Below are 10583 nucleotides of genomic sequence, written 5' to 3'. Positions count from 1 at the left end.
CCACATAGACGACGTAGGTGGCCACTGCGGATCTCGTATTGTCACGACAGTGTTAAGCCTTAGTTTTCCTCTATCGTTATGATGTTTCCCTGCATTCTGTTCTGTTTCAAATTGGACGAACGACCTCTTGACGGTTAAAATGTTTTGTCGCAACTGGTCAAAGAATGTTGGGTCATCTACTGCTTATCGTTTGGAATAAATAGTAAAATTAATATGTATCTTTGAAGACATGGCTCTAGCGCCGCGTAATTACCCGAGTCAGAAATAAGGATACTTCATACAGCTGATGGGTAACGGCCTTGCCGCAGTGGATAAACCGGTTCCCGTCAGATCGCCGAAGTTAAGCGCTGTCGGGCGTGGCCGGCACTTGGATGGGAGACCATCCGGGCCGCCATGAGCTGTTGCCATTTTTCAGGGTGCACTCAGCCTCGTGATGCCAACTGAGGAGCTACTCGACCGAATAGTAGCGGCTCCGGTCAAAGAAAACCATCATAACGACCGGGAGAGCGGTGTGCTGACCCCACGCCCCTCCTATCCTCATCCTCAGCTGAGAATGACACGGCGGTCGGATGGTCCCGATGGGCCACTTGTGGCCTTAAGACGGAGTGCATGCAGCTGAAGTCGTTCTATTCAACATGATGCTAATCTACATCTACAGCTACATCCATACTCCGCAAGCCACCTGACGGTGTGCGGCGGATGGTACCTTGAGTACCTCTATCTGTTCTCCCTTCTATTCCAAAGCTTCTGTTCTACAGCTTCTGAAACCCACAATACCCAAATTTCTGCTAAATGGGACGAAATCAACTTCTCTCCTTCCGCAGAGGATCTAAACTGGACAGAGCACGTAACTGCAGTGTGCAAGAGAGTATGAGTACCTCTTCATTCCTTACAGAAATATAAAAAGCTCTTCCCTTCTGATCTGAAAAAGAAACTTGTACGAACACATATGCACTGGTGCCCAAAATTAAAGCGACAAACTGCTGTTTCTCCCTGATGTGTCTAATTCACGATAAAACCATACAAACTGTCAATAGATGTCGTTACTATCGTGTTCTGCACGGAAGACGGCATTCCGATGAATGGACAACCACGCTAGAAATGACGTCAGAGCACCGATGAAGCAGGGTAGTGTTTTCAGGGTAGTCCCACATTCACAATCGCTGTGTACACAGCCAGATACGGTGCAGTATGGCACAGAGAAGACGCCTGCCAGACTCTCAGCTGTGGACGGTAATAGGAAGCATGGAAGCAGAAAAGTTGCAAACTGATGTGGCCCGATGGCTTGATGTGAATCGTTCTGTTGTTTTCCAGATGAGAACGAAACTGTATCGTGGAGACCACCATAGGCCCTGCCACGTGTGACATAAAGAAAGAGTGGACCGTTATTTGGCTGGAAGGGCATGACGTTGCCGCCTTAGTATTGCACTGCAACTGGCATCTGACTTCACAGATCCCCCTGGACGTGTTGTATCGAGGGAAACGGTCTACAGAAGGCTTCAGCAGAGTGGCCTTTATTGTTTGAGACCTGCTGTTTCTATAGCTCTGGCGTGTCTTTCAGATGTTTCTCAGAAAATCATTAAATGGGCTCTCATTAAAATTTAATAAAACACAGTATATACAGTTCCATACAGTAAATGGAATGATACCATTAATAAATGTAGACTTGGATCATAAATCGGTAGCTAAGGTAGAATATTCAAAATTTCTAGGTGATGAGGGTTTGAACTGGAAAAAACAAACTGAGGATCTGCTGAAACGTTTGAGTTCAGCTACTTATGCTATTAGGGTCATTGCAAATTTTGGCGATATACATCTCAGTAAAGTAGCTTACCATGCCTATTTTCATTCTCTGCTTTCGTATGGCATAATATTCTGGGGTAGCTCATCATTGAGTAAAAGAGTGTTCATTGCACAAAAGCGTGTAATCAGAATAATTGCTGGAGCTCATTCAAGATCATCCTGCAGACGCTTATTTAAAGAGCAAGAGATCTTCACTGTAGCCTCACAATATGTATATTCACTTATGAAATTTGTTATTAACAATCCGAGCGAATTCAAAAGTAATAGCAGTGTACATGGCTCCAACACTAGGAGAAAGGATGATCTTCACTACTCAAGGTTAAATCTAACTTTGGCTCAGAAGGGGGTAAATTATGCTGCCACAAAAGTCTTTGGTCACGTACCTAATAGCATCAAAAGTCTGACAGATAGCCATACAGCATTTGAAAGGAAATTAAAAGAAAGTGGGTAATTTCCCCAACCCCCACAAAAAAATATTAAGTGTCATGTAATATTTTGTGTAATATAATATCTTGTACAGACACCTTTTATTAACCTGACACGTTCCACATCATTAAGAAGTGTCGTATTCATGATCTATGGAACAAGTACTAAAGGGGACGTCTAGCGTGGAGCCGTCAACATGCCATTGTGTGATCGAACTGTGGGCCAAAGTTCTTTTCACAGATGAGTCCCGATTTGGACTGGAGAGTTATTCTCGACGGATTTGCATCTGGAGAGCACGTGGAACACGATTTCGGGACCCAAACATTGTGGAAAGATACCGATATCTGGGAGGATCCTTAATGGTGTGGGCAGGGATAAAATTGACCACTCGAACACCTCTTCATGAAATTATACGGGTGAATCAGCAAGCGTTAACTGCTTTCAGGTAGCGTGAGCAGATCTTGGAATCTCATATGCGGTTGTTGCAAGGTCCTATGGGCCCACACTTCGTATTGATAATACCCGACCTCATACAGCAAGGGTCGTTGATGGGTTTTTCAAAACGGAAGATATTGCTCGCATGGCGTGGGCTGCTCGCTCTCCGGATTTGAATCCCATAGAGAAGTATGGGATGCACTAGAGAGACAGGTCGCATCACGTCTGCATCCACCGACCACTTTCCAAGACTTGTGAGCAGCTCTGCAAGAAGAACTGGCGTTATTGCCTCAATATGAGATTGATGAATGATACACAACATGCGTCAGGCCTGATTTGGTGCCTGAGGTGGTCATACCCGATACTCAGCGCATTAACAAGTTGTCAGAATGTGTGTGCAAATCCGTTAAATTGAAAAAAAAAAACAAGGACATTTTTGCTCCCGTTATGCATGTTGCGGTTTTTAACTTTCTGTATACTTTACATTGTTTCTACTCTACTATCGCCTGTTTCTACCGTTTAGTGAAAAAATAAACGCAACCTTGCAAAATTTCCGTTTGTTACTTTAATTTTGGACACCAGTGTACTTCCAATTACTGGTCCAATGTTATCCCCCATTCGGATCTCCGGGAGGGGACTGCCAAGGGGGAGGTTACCATGAGAAAAAGATTGAATAATCAACGAAAGGATAATGTTCTACGAGTCGGGGCGTGGAATGTCAGATGCTTTAACGTGGTAGGGAAACTAGAAAATCTGAAAAGGGAAATGAAAAGGCTCAATCTAGATATAGTAGGGGTCAGTGAAGTGAAGTGGAAGGAAGACAAGGATTTCTGGTCAGATGAGTATCGGGTAATATCAACAGCAGCAGAAAATGGTATAACAGGTGTAGGATTCGTTATGAATAGGAAGGTAGGGCAGAGGGTGTGTTACTGAACAGTTCAGTGACCGGGTTGTTCTAATCAGAACCGACAGCAGACCAACACCGACAACGATAGTTCAGGTATACATGCCGACGTCGCAAGCTGAAGATGAACAGGTGGAGAAAGTGTATGAGGATATTGAAAGGGTAATGCAGTATGTAAAGGGGGACGAAAATCTAATAGTCATGGGCGACTGGAATGCAGTTGTAGGGGAAGGAGTAGAAGAAAAGGTTACAGGAGAATATGGGCTTGGGACAAGGAATGAAAGAGGAGAAAGACTAATTGAGTTCTGTAACAAGTTTCAGCTAGTAATAGCGAGTACCCTGTTCAAGAATCACAAGAGGAGGAGGTATACTTGGAAAAGGCCGGGAGATACGGGAAGACTTCAATTAGATTCATCATGGTCAGACAGAGATTCCGAAATCAGATACTGGATTGTAAGGCGTACCCAGGAGCAGATATAGACTCAGATCACAATATAGTAGTGATGAAGAGTAGGCTGAAGTTCAAGACATTAGTCAGGAAGAATCAATACGCAAAGAAGTGGGATACGGAAGTACTAAGGAATGACGAGATACGTTTGAAGTTCTCTAACGCTATAGATACAGCAATAAGGAATAGCGCAGTAGGCAGTACAGTTGAAGAGGAATGGACATCTCTAAAACGGGCCATCACAGAAGTTGGGAAGGAAAACATAGGTTCAAAGAAGGTAGCTGCCAAGAAACCATGGGTAACAGAAGAAATACTTCAGTTGATTGATAAAAGGAGGAGGTACAAACATGTTCCGGGAAAATCAGGAATACAGAAGTACAAGCCACTGAGGAATGAAATAAATAGGAAGTGCAGGGAAGTTAAGAAGAAATGGCTGCAGGAAAAATGTGAAGACATCGAAAAAGATATGATTGTCGGAAGGACAGACTCAGCATAGAGGAAAGTCAAAACAATCTTTGGTGACATTAAAAGCAACGGTGGTAACATTAAGAGTGCAACGGGAATTCCACTGTTAAACGCAGAGGAGAGAGCAGATAGGTGGAAAGAATACATTGAAAGCCTCTAAGAGGGTAAAGATTTGTCTGATTAGATAGAAGAAGAAACAGGAGTCGATTTAGAAGAGATAGGGGATCCAGTATTAGAATCGGAATTTAAAAGAGCTTTAGAGGACTTACGGTCAAATATGGCAGAAGGGATAGATAACATTCCATCAGAATTTCTAAAATCATTGGGGGAAGTGGCAACAAAACGACTATTCACGTTGGTGTGTAGAATATATGAGTCTGGCGACATACCATCTGACTTTCGGAAAAGCATCATCCACACAATTCCGAAGACGCCAAGAGCTGACAAGTGCGAGAATTATCGCACAATCAGCTTAACAGCTCATGCATCGAAGCTGCTTACAAGAATAATATACAGAAGAATGGAAAAGAAAATTGAGAATGCGCTAGGTGACGATCAGTTTGGCTTTAGGAAAAGTAAAGGGACGAGAGAGGTAATTCTGACGTTACGGCTAATAATGGAAGCAAGGCTAAAGAAAAATCAAGACACTTTCATAGGATTTGTCGACCTGGAAAAAGCGTTCGACAATATAAAATGGTGGAAGCTGTTCGAGATTCTGAAAAAAGTAGGGGTAAGCTATAGGGAGAGACGGGTCATATACAATATGTACAACAACCAAGAGGGAATAATAAGAGTGGACGATCAGGAACGAAGTGCTCGTATTAAGAAGGGTGTAAGACAAGTCTGTAGCCTTTCGCCCCTACTCTTCAATCTGTACATCGAGGAAGCAATGATGGAAATAAAAGAAAGGTTCACGAGTGGAATTAAAATACAAGGTGAAAGGATATCAATGATACGATTCGCTGATGACATTGAAGAAGAATTACATGATCTGCTGAACGGAATAAACAGTCTAATGAGTACACAGTATGGTTTGAGAGTAAATCGGAGAAAGACGAAGGTAATGAGAAGTAGTAGAAATGAGAACAGCGAGAAACTTAACATCAGGATTGATGGTCACGAAGTCAATGAAGTTAAGGAATTCTGCTACCTAGGCAGTAAAATAACTAATGACGGACGGAGCAAGGAGGACATCAAAAGCAGACTCGCTATGGCAAAAAAGGCATTTCTGGCCAAGAGAAGTCTACTAATATCAAATACCGGCCTTAATTTGAGGAAGAAATTTCTGAGGATGTACGTCTGGAGTACAGCATTGTATGGTAGTGAAACATGGAGTGTGGGAAAACAGGAAGAGAAGAGAATCGAAGCATTTGAGATGTGGTGCTATAGACGAATGTTGAAAATTGGGTGGACTGATAAGGTAAGGAATGAGGAGGTTCTACGCAGAATCGGAGAGGAAAGGAATACGTGGAAAACACTAATAAGGAGAAGGGACAGGATGATAGGACATCTGTTAAGACATGAGGGAATGACTTCCATGGTACTAGAGGGAGCTGTAGAGGGCAAAAACTGTAGAGGAAGACAGAGATTGGAATACGTCAAGCAAATAATTGAGGACGTAGGTTACAAGTGCTACTCTCAGATGAAAAGGTTAGCACAGGAAAGGAATTCGTGGCGGGCCGCATCAAACCAGAAAAAAAAAAGAGTAAAATGTAAAGCAAAAAGTTTCAGATATTTAGAATGTCTTGTGAAAGAACACTGGTAGGAAAAATTTCAGGCTACCGAGAAAATCTTCGCATTGTGTCTCGAAAACAAGCGACAAAATAAATATTAACAAGGCGCAAAACCTTTGCTATGACAAGAGTGAGTTCGCCTAGAGCAGTTTGAATTCCTGTGTTAGGCGGGTATTACACTATCAAATTTCTTTGTCAAAGGTTTGATCAAGGATGTGATGAAATATTCGTCAAATTTATTTGACAAAGATCTTCGACGTGGCACTAAAAAGGGGTATTACAATGTCATCACTTCTTTCGTCAAAGTTCAAGATGGCTGACAACAACAACTTGTTATTAACCACAGCAGTTGCATGTACCACAATTGCATTGTGTGCACATGTAAAAGAGAAGTGTGGGGGGGGGGGGGGAGGGAAGGAAACGCACCTGGGTGAAGCCATGGGTTTTACGACGAGACGATAAAACCATTCAACAAAACTTGTTATGTGAGCTTATAGTGGAGGACATCAAGTCATACATAAATTACTTAAGAATGGATGAGAACACATTTCAGTATTTGCTCAGTGAAGTGCCGCACGGGATTAGCCAAGCTGTCTTAGGCACTGTAGTCATGGACTGTGCAGCTGGTCCCGGCAGAGGTTCGAGTTCTCCCTCGGGCATGGGTGTGTGTGTTTGTCCTTAGCTTTAGGTTATGTAGTGTGCAAGCTTAGGGACTGATGACCTTAGCAGTTAAGTCCCATAAGATTTCACACACTTTTTTTCGCTCAGTGAAGTATATCCTCATATCACAAAGCACAATACTCACTTAAGAACTGCTATATCTGCAGAAGACAGGCACACTGTAACACTCCGTTTCCTTGCTACAGGAGAGAGTTAGGTTAGGTTAGGTCTCCAGTCTTCTTAATCTATTTTTGTATTCAGGGTGCCTCACGTTGTAAAGCGCCTCATCAGCTTCATACATCTCTATTAATTTTGTAGTTGTCGGCACACACCAATTGTATTTACCGGCCAAGTTTATAAACACACTACAGATGACAGAACGCTGCAGCGACGCTAGCGCTCCACGTGGTAACATGTCACATTGTAGCGAACAGAAGACAAGCGACTTTTATGATCAAATCTACAGCGAGGCCCTAGATTTGATCAAATTTATTTGACAACAGACGAGGTTTGACAAAGTGCTCTATTACACTATCAAACTTCTTTGACAAAAATATTTGACATATCAACTTAGACAAAGAAATTTTATAGTGTAATACTGGTCTTGGCAGGCGAAGCAACAGTCCCCTGTATCCTCGCACGCGCAGTCTGCAGCACACTCAAGCTTTAAAACTCCACCCTTGACTGAGTCAATTGATCACGTACGTCACTGATCCACTAGCGATGTCGTTGGCGCCAGAAAGTCGATCGTGTAAAACGGCCCCCCCTTCATGCAGCGGTGTACCATAGGTCTCTAGAGGAGCGTAGCGTTCCAAAGGATTGGAAAAGGGCACGGGTCATCCCCGTTTTCAAGAAGGGACGTCGAACAGATGTGCAGAACTATAGACCTATATCTCTAACATCTATCAGTTGTAGAATTTTGTAACACGTATTATGTTCGAGTATAATGACTTTTCTGGAGACTAGAAATCTACTCTGTAGGAATCAGCATGGGTTTCGAAAAAGACGATCGTGTGAAACCCAGCTCGCGCTGTTCGTCCACGAGACTCAGAGGGCCATAGACACAGGTTTCCAGGTAGATGCCGTTTTTCTTGACTTCCGCAAGGCGTTCGATACAGTTCCCCACAGTCGTTTAATGAATAAAGTAAGAGCATATGGACTATCATACCAATTGTGTGGTTGGATTGAAGAGTTCCTTGATAACAGAACGCAGCATGTCATTCTCAATGGAGAGAAGTCTTCCGAAGTAAGAGTGATTTCAGGTGTGCCGCAGGGGAGTGTCCTTGGACCGTTGCTATTCACTATATACATAAATGACCTTGTGGATGAGATCGGAAGTTCACTGAGGCTTTTTGCGGATGATGCTGTGGTATATCGAGAGGTTGTAACAATGGAAAATTGTACTGAAATGCAGGAGGATCTGCAGCGAATTGACGCATGGTGCAGGGAATGGCAATTGAATCTCAGTGTAGACAAGTGTAATGTGCTGCGAATACATAGAAAGAAAGATCCATTATCATTTAGCTACAATATGGCAGGTCAGCAACTGGAAGCAGTTAATTCCATAAATTATCTGGGAGTACGCATTAGGAGTGATTTAAAATGGAATGATCGTATAAAGTTGATCGTCGGTAAAGCAGATGCCAGACTGAGATTCATTGGAAGAATCCTAAGGAATTGCAATCCGAAAACAAAGGAAGTAGGTTACAGTACGCTTGTTCGCCCAATGCTTGAATACTGCTCAGCAGTGTGGGATTCGTACCAGATACGGTTGATAGAAGAGATAGAGAAGACGCAACAGAGAGCAGCGCGCTTCGTTACAGGATCGTTTAGTAATCGCGAAAGCGTTACGGAGATGATAGATAAACTCCAGTGGAAGACTCTGCAGGAGAGACGCTCAGTAGCTCGGTACGGGCTTTTGTTTAAGTTTCGAGAACATACCTTCACCGAGGAGTCGAGCAGTATATTGCTCCCTCCTACGTATATCTCGCGAAGAGACCACGAGAGTAAAATCAGAGAGATTAGAGCCCACACAGAGGCATACCGACAATCTTTATTTCCACGAACAATAAGAGACTGGAATAGAAAGGAGAACCGATAGAGGTATTCAAGGTACCCTCCGCCACACACCGTCAGGTGGCTTGCGGAGTATGGATGTAGATGTAGAAGTAGAAAGTACGGAAGTAGCCAACGTAGAGTGTAGAACTCGCAGCTCGAACAGCAGCAAATGTGTCTCAGTGCAGCCGACACATAGAGAGCATTTACTGTCCCCCACACAAATAAACAGACCCTGCGGAGAATATTTTGTCAGGTGGCCGCCTCCACCCACGTCAAATCGGAGTGCCTGGCGCCTGAAAACGTGGGTCGCATCACCGCCACGAACGCAAACACGGTCTTGCACTCGGTGCGCTTATAAATATTATCGCAAGCAGCTTCTGACAGGCGGCGGAGGCTGGCTGGAGAGAGAGGATAGTGGGGGTCAATGACGCAGCCGTTGATGCGTCTCTACGAGTATTAATAAACGCGCGGCTGCTGCTCAGCGCGCTATTTTCGTGGGGCTGTGATAGTGCCGTCTGCTCGGGGGCCTCACCGGCCCCACAGTACGCAACAGATGGCTTCGCGTGCTGCAGGAACGTCAGCAACAGGTGCGTGTTTGCTAATGGCAAGCTGCCCTCCCACAGAAACGCGGTAGCACTCCGCCAAGTTACGATCTCTCGCAAAGGAGGAATGTCGTGCAGATGCGACTGCTAGACAAGGGGAGACCTTAGAACTGATGAAACTTTTGAGCAAAAGTAATACGCTACAACAACCAGGACCAGAAATCACGGCTAAACAAACAGTATGCTGCCCTGTACAGACTTCTCAGGTCTCCTCGGCGTGATCCGAGTATTCAGCCTGTGGTGTCAACGTTCGATACCACACTTGTTAGGGGTTGCAGTTATCGACCGCGGTCCGTACTAGTATCGCTGGACCCGCGAGTCGGGACTAGCGCCGCTCCGCGGCTTGCAACAAGTCTCTAGCCTATATCGCTAACATCGATCTGTTCTGGAATTTTAAAACATGTTTTTTGCTCGCGTATCATGACATTTCTGGAAACCCAGAATCTTCTCTGTAGGAATCAACATGGATTCCGGAAACAGCGATCGTGTGAGACCCAACTCGCTTTATTTGTTCATGAGACACAGAAAATATTAGATACAGGCTCCCAGGTATATGCCATTTGCCTTGACTTCCGGAAGGCGTTCGATACAGTTCCGCACTGTCGCCTGATAAACAAAATAAGAGCCTACGGAATATCAGACTAGCTGTGAGGCTCGATTGAATAGTTTTTAGCAAACAGAACACAGCATTTTGTTATCAATGGAGAGACGTCTACAGACGTTAAAGTAACCTCTGGCGTGCCACAGGGGAGTGTTATGGGACCATAGCTTTTCAAAATATATATAAATGAACTAGTAGATAGTGTCGGAAGTTCCATGTGGCTTTTCGCGGATGATGCTGTAGTATACAGACAAGTTGCAGCATTAGAAAATTGCAGCGAAATGCAGGAAGATCTGCAGCGGATAGACACTTGGTGCAGGGAGTGGAAACTGACCCTTAACATAGACAAATGTAATGTATTGCGAATACATAGAAAGAAGGATCCTTTATTGTATGATTACATGACATCAGAACAAACACTGGTAGCAGTTACTTCTGTAAAATATCT

The 10583-nt window shown here is 43.9% G+C and overlaps 1 pseudogene; it reads left to right on the top strand.

Moving 5' to 3' along the window:
- The first annotated feature begins 289 nt into the window (after nt 1-289).
- On the top strand, nt 290-407 carry LOC126196194 (5S ribosomal RNA; annotated as a pseudogene).
- Nucleotides 408-10583: the final 10176 nt, after the last annotated feature.

This window comes from Schistocerca nitens, chromosome 7 (assembly GCF_023898315.1).
Source record: "Schistocerca nitens isolate TAMUIC-IGC-003100 chromosome 7, iqSchNite1.1, whole genome shotgun sequence".
Lineage (NCBI taxonomy): Eukaryota > Metazoa > Arthropoda > Insecta > Orthoptera > Acrididae > Schistocerca > Schistocerca nitens.
The sequence above is the reverse complement of the archived record's forward strand: the minus strand, read 5'-3'. Positions and strand labels throughout refer to the sequence as shown.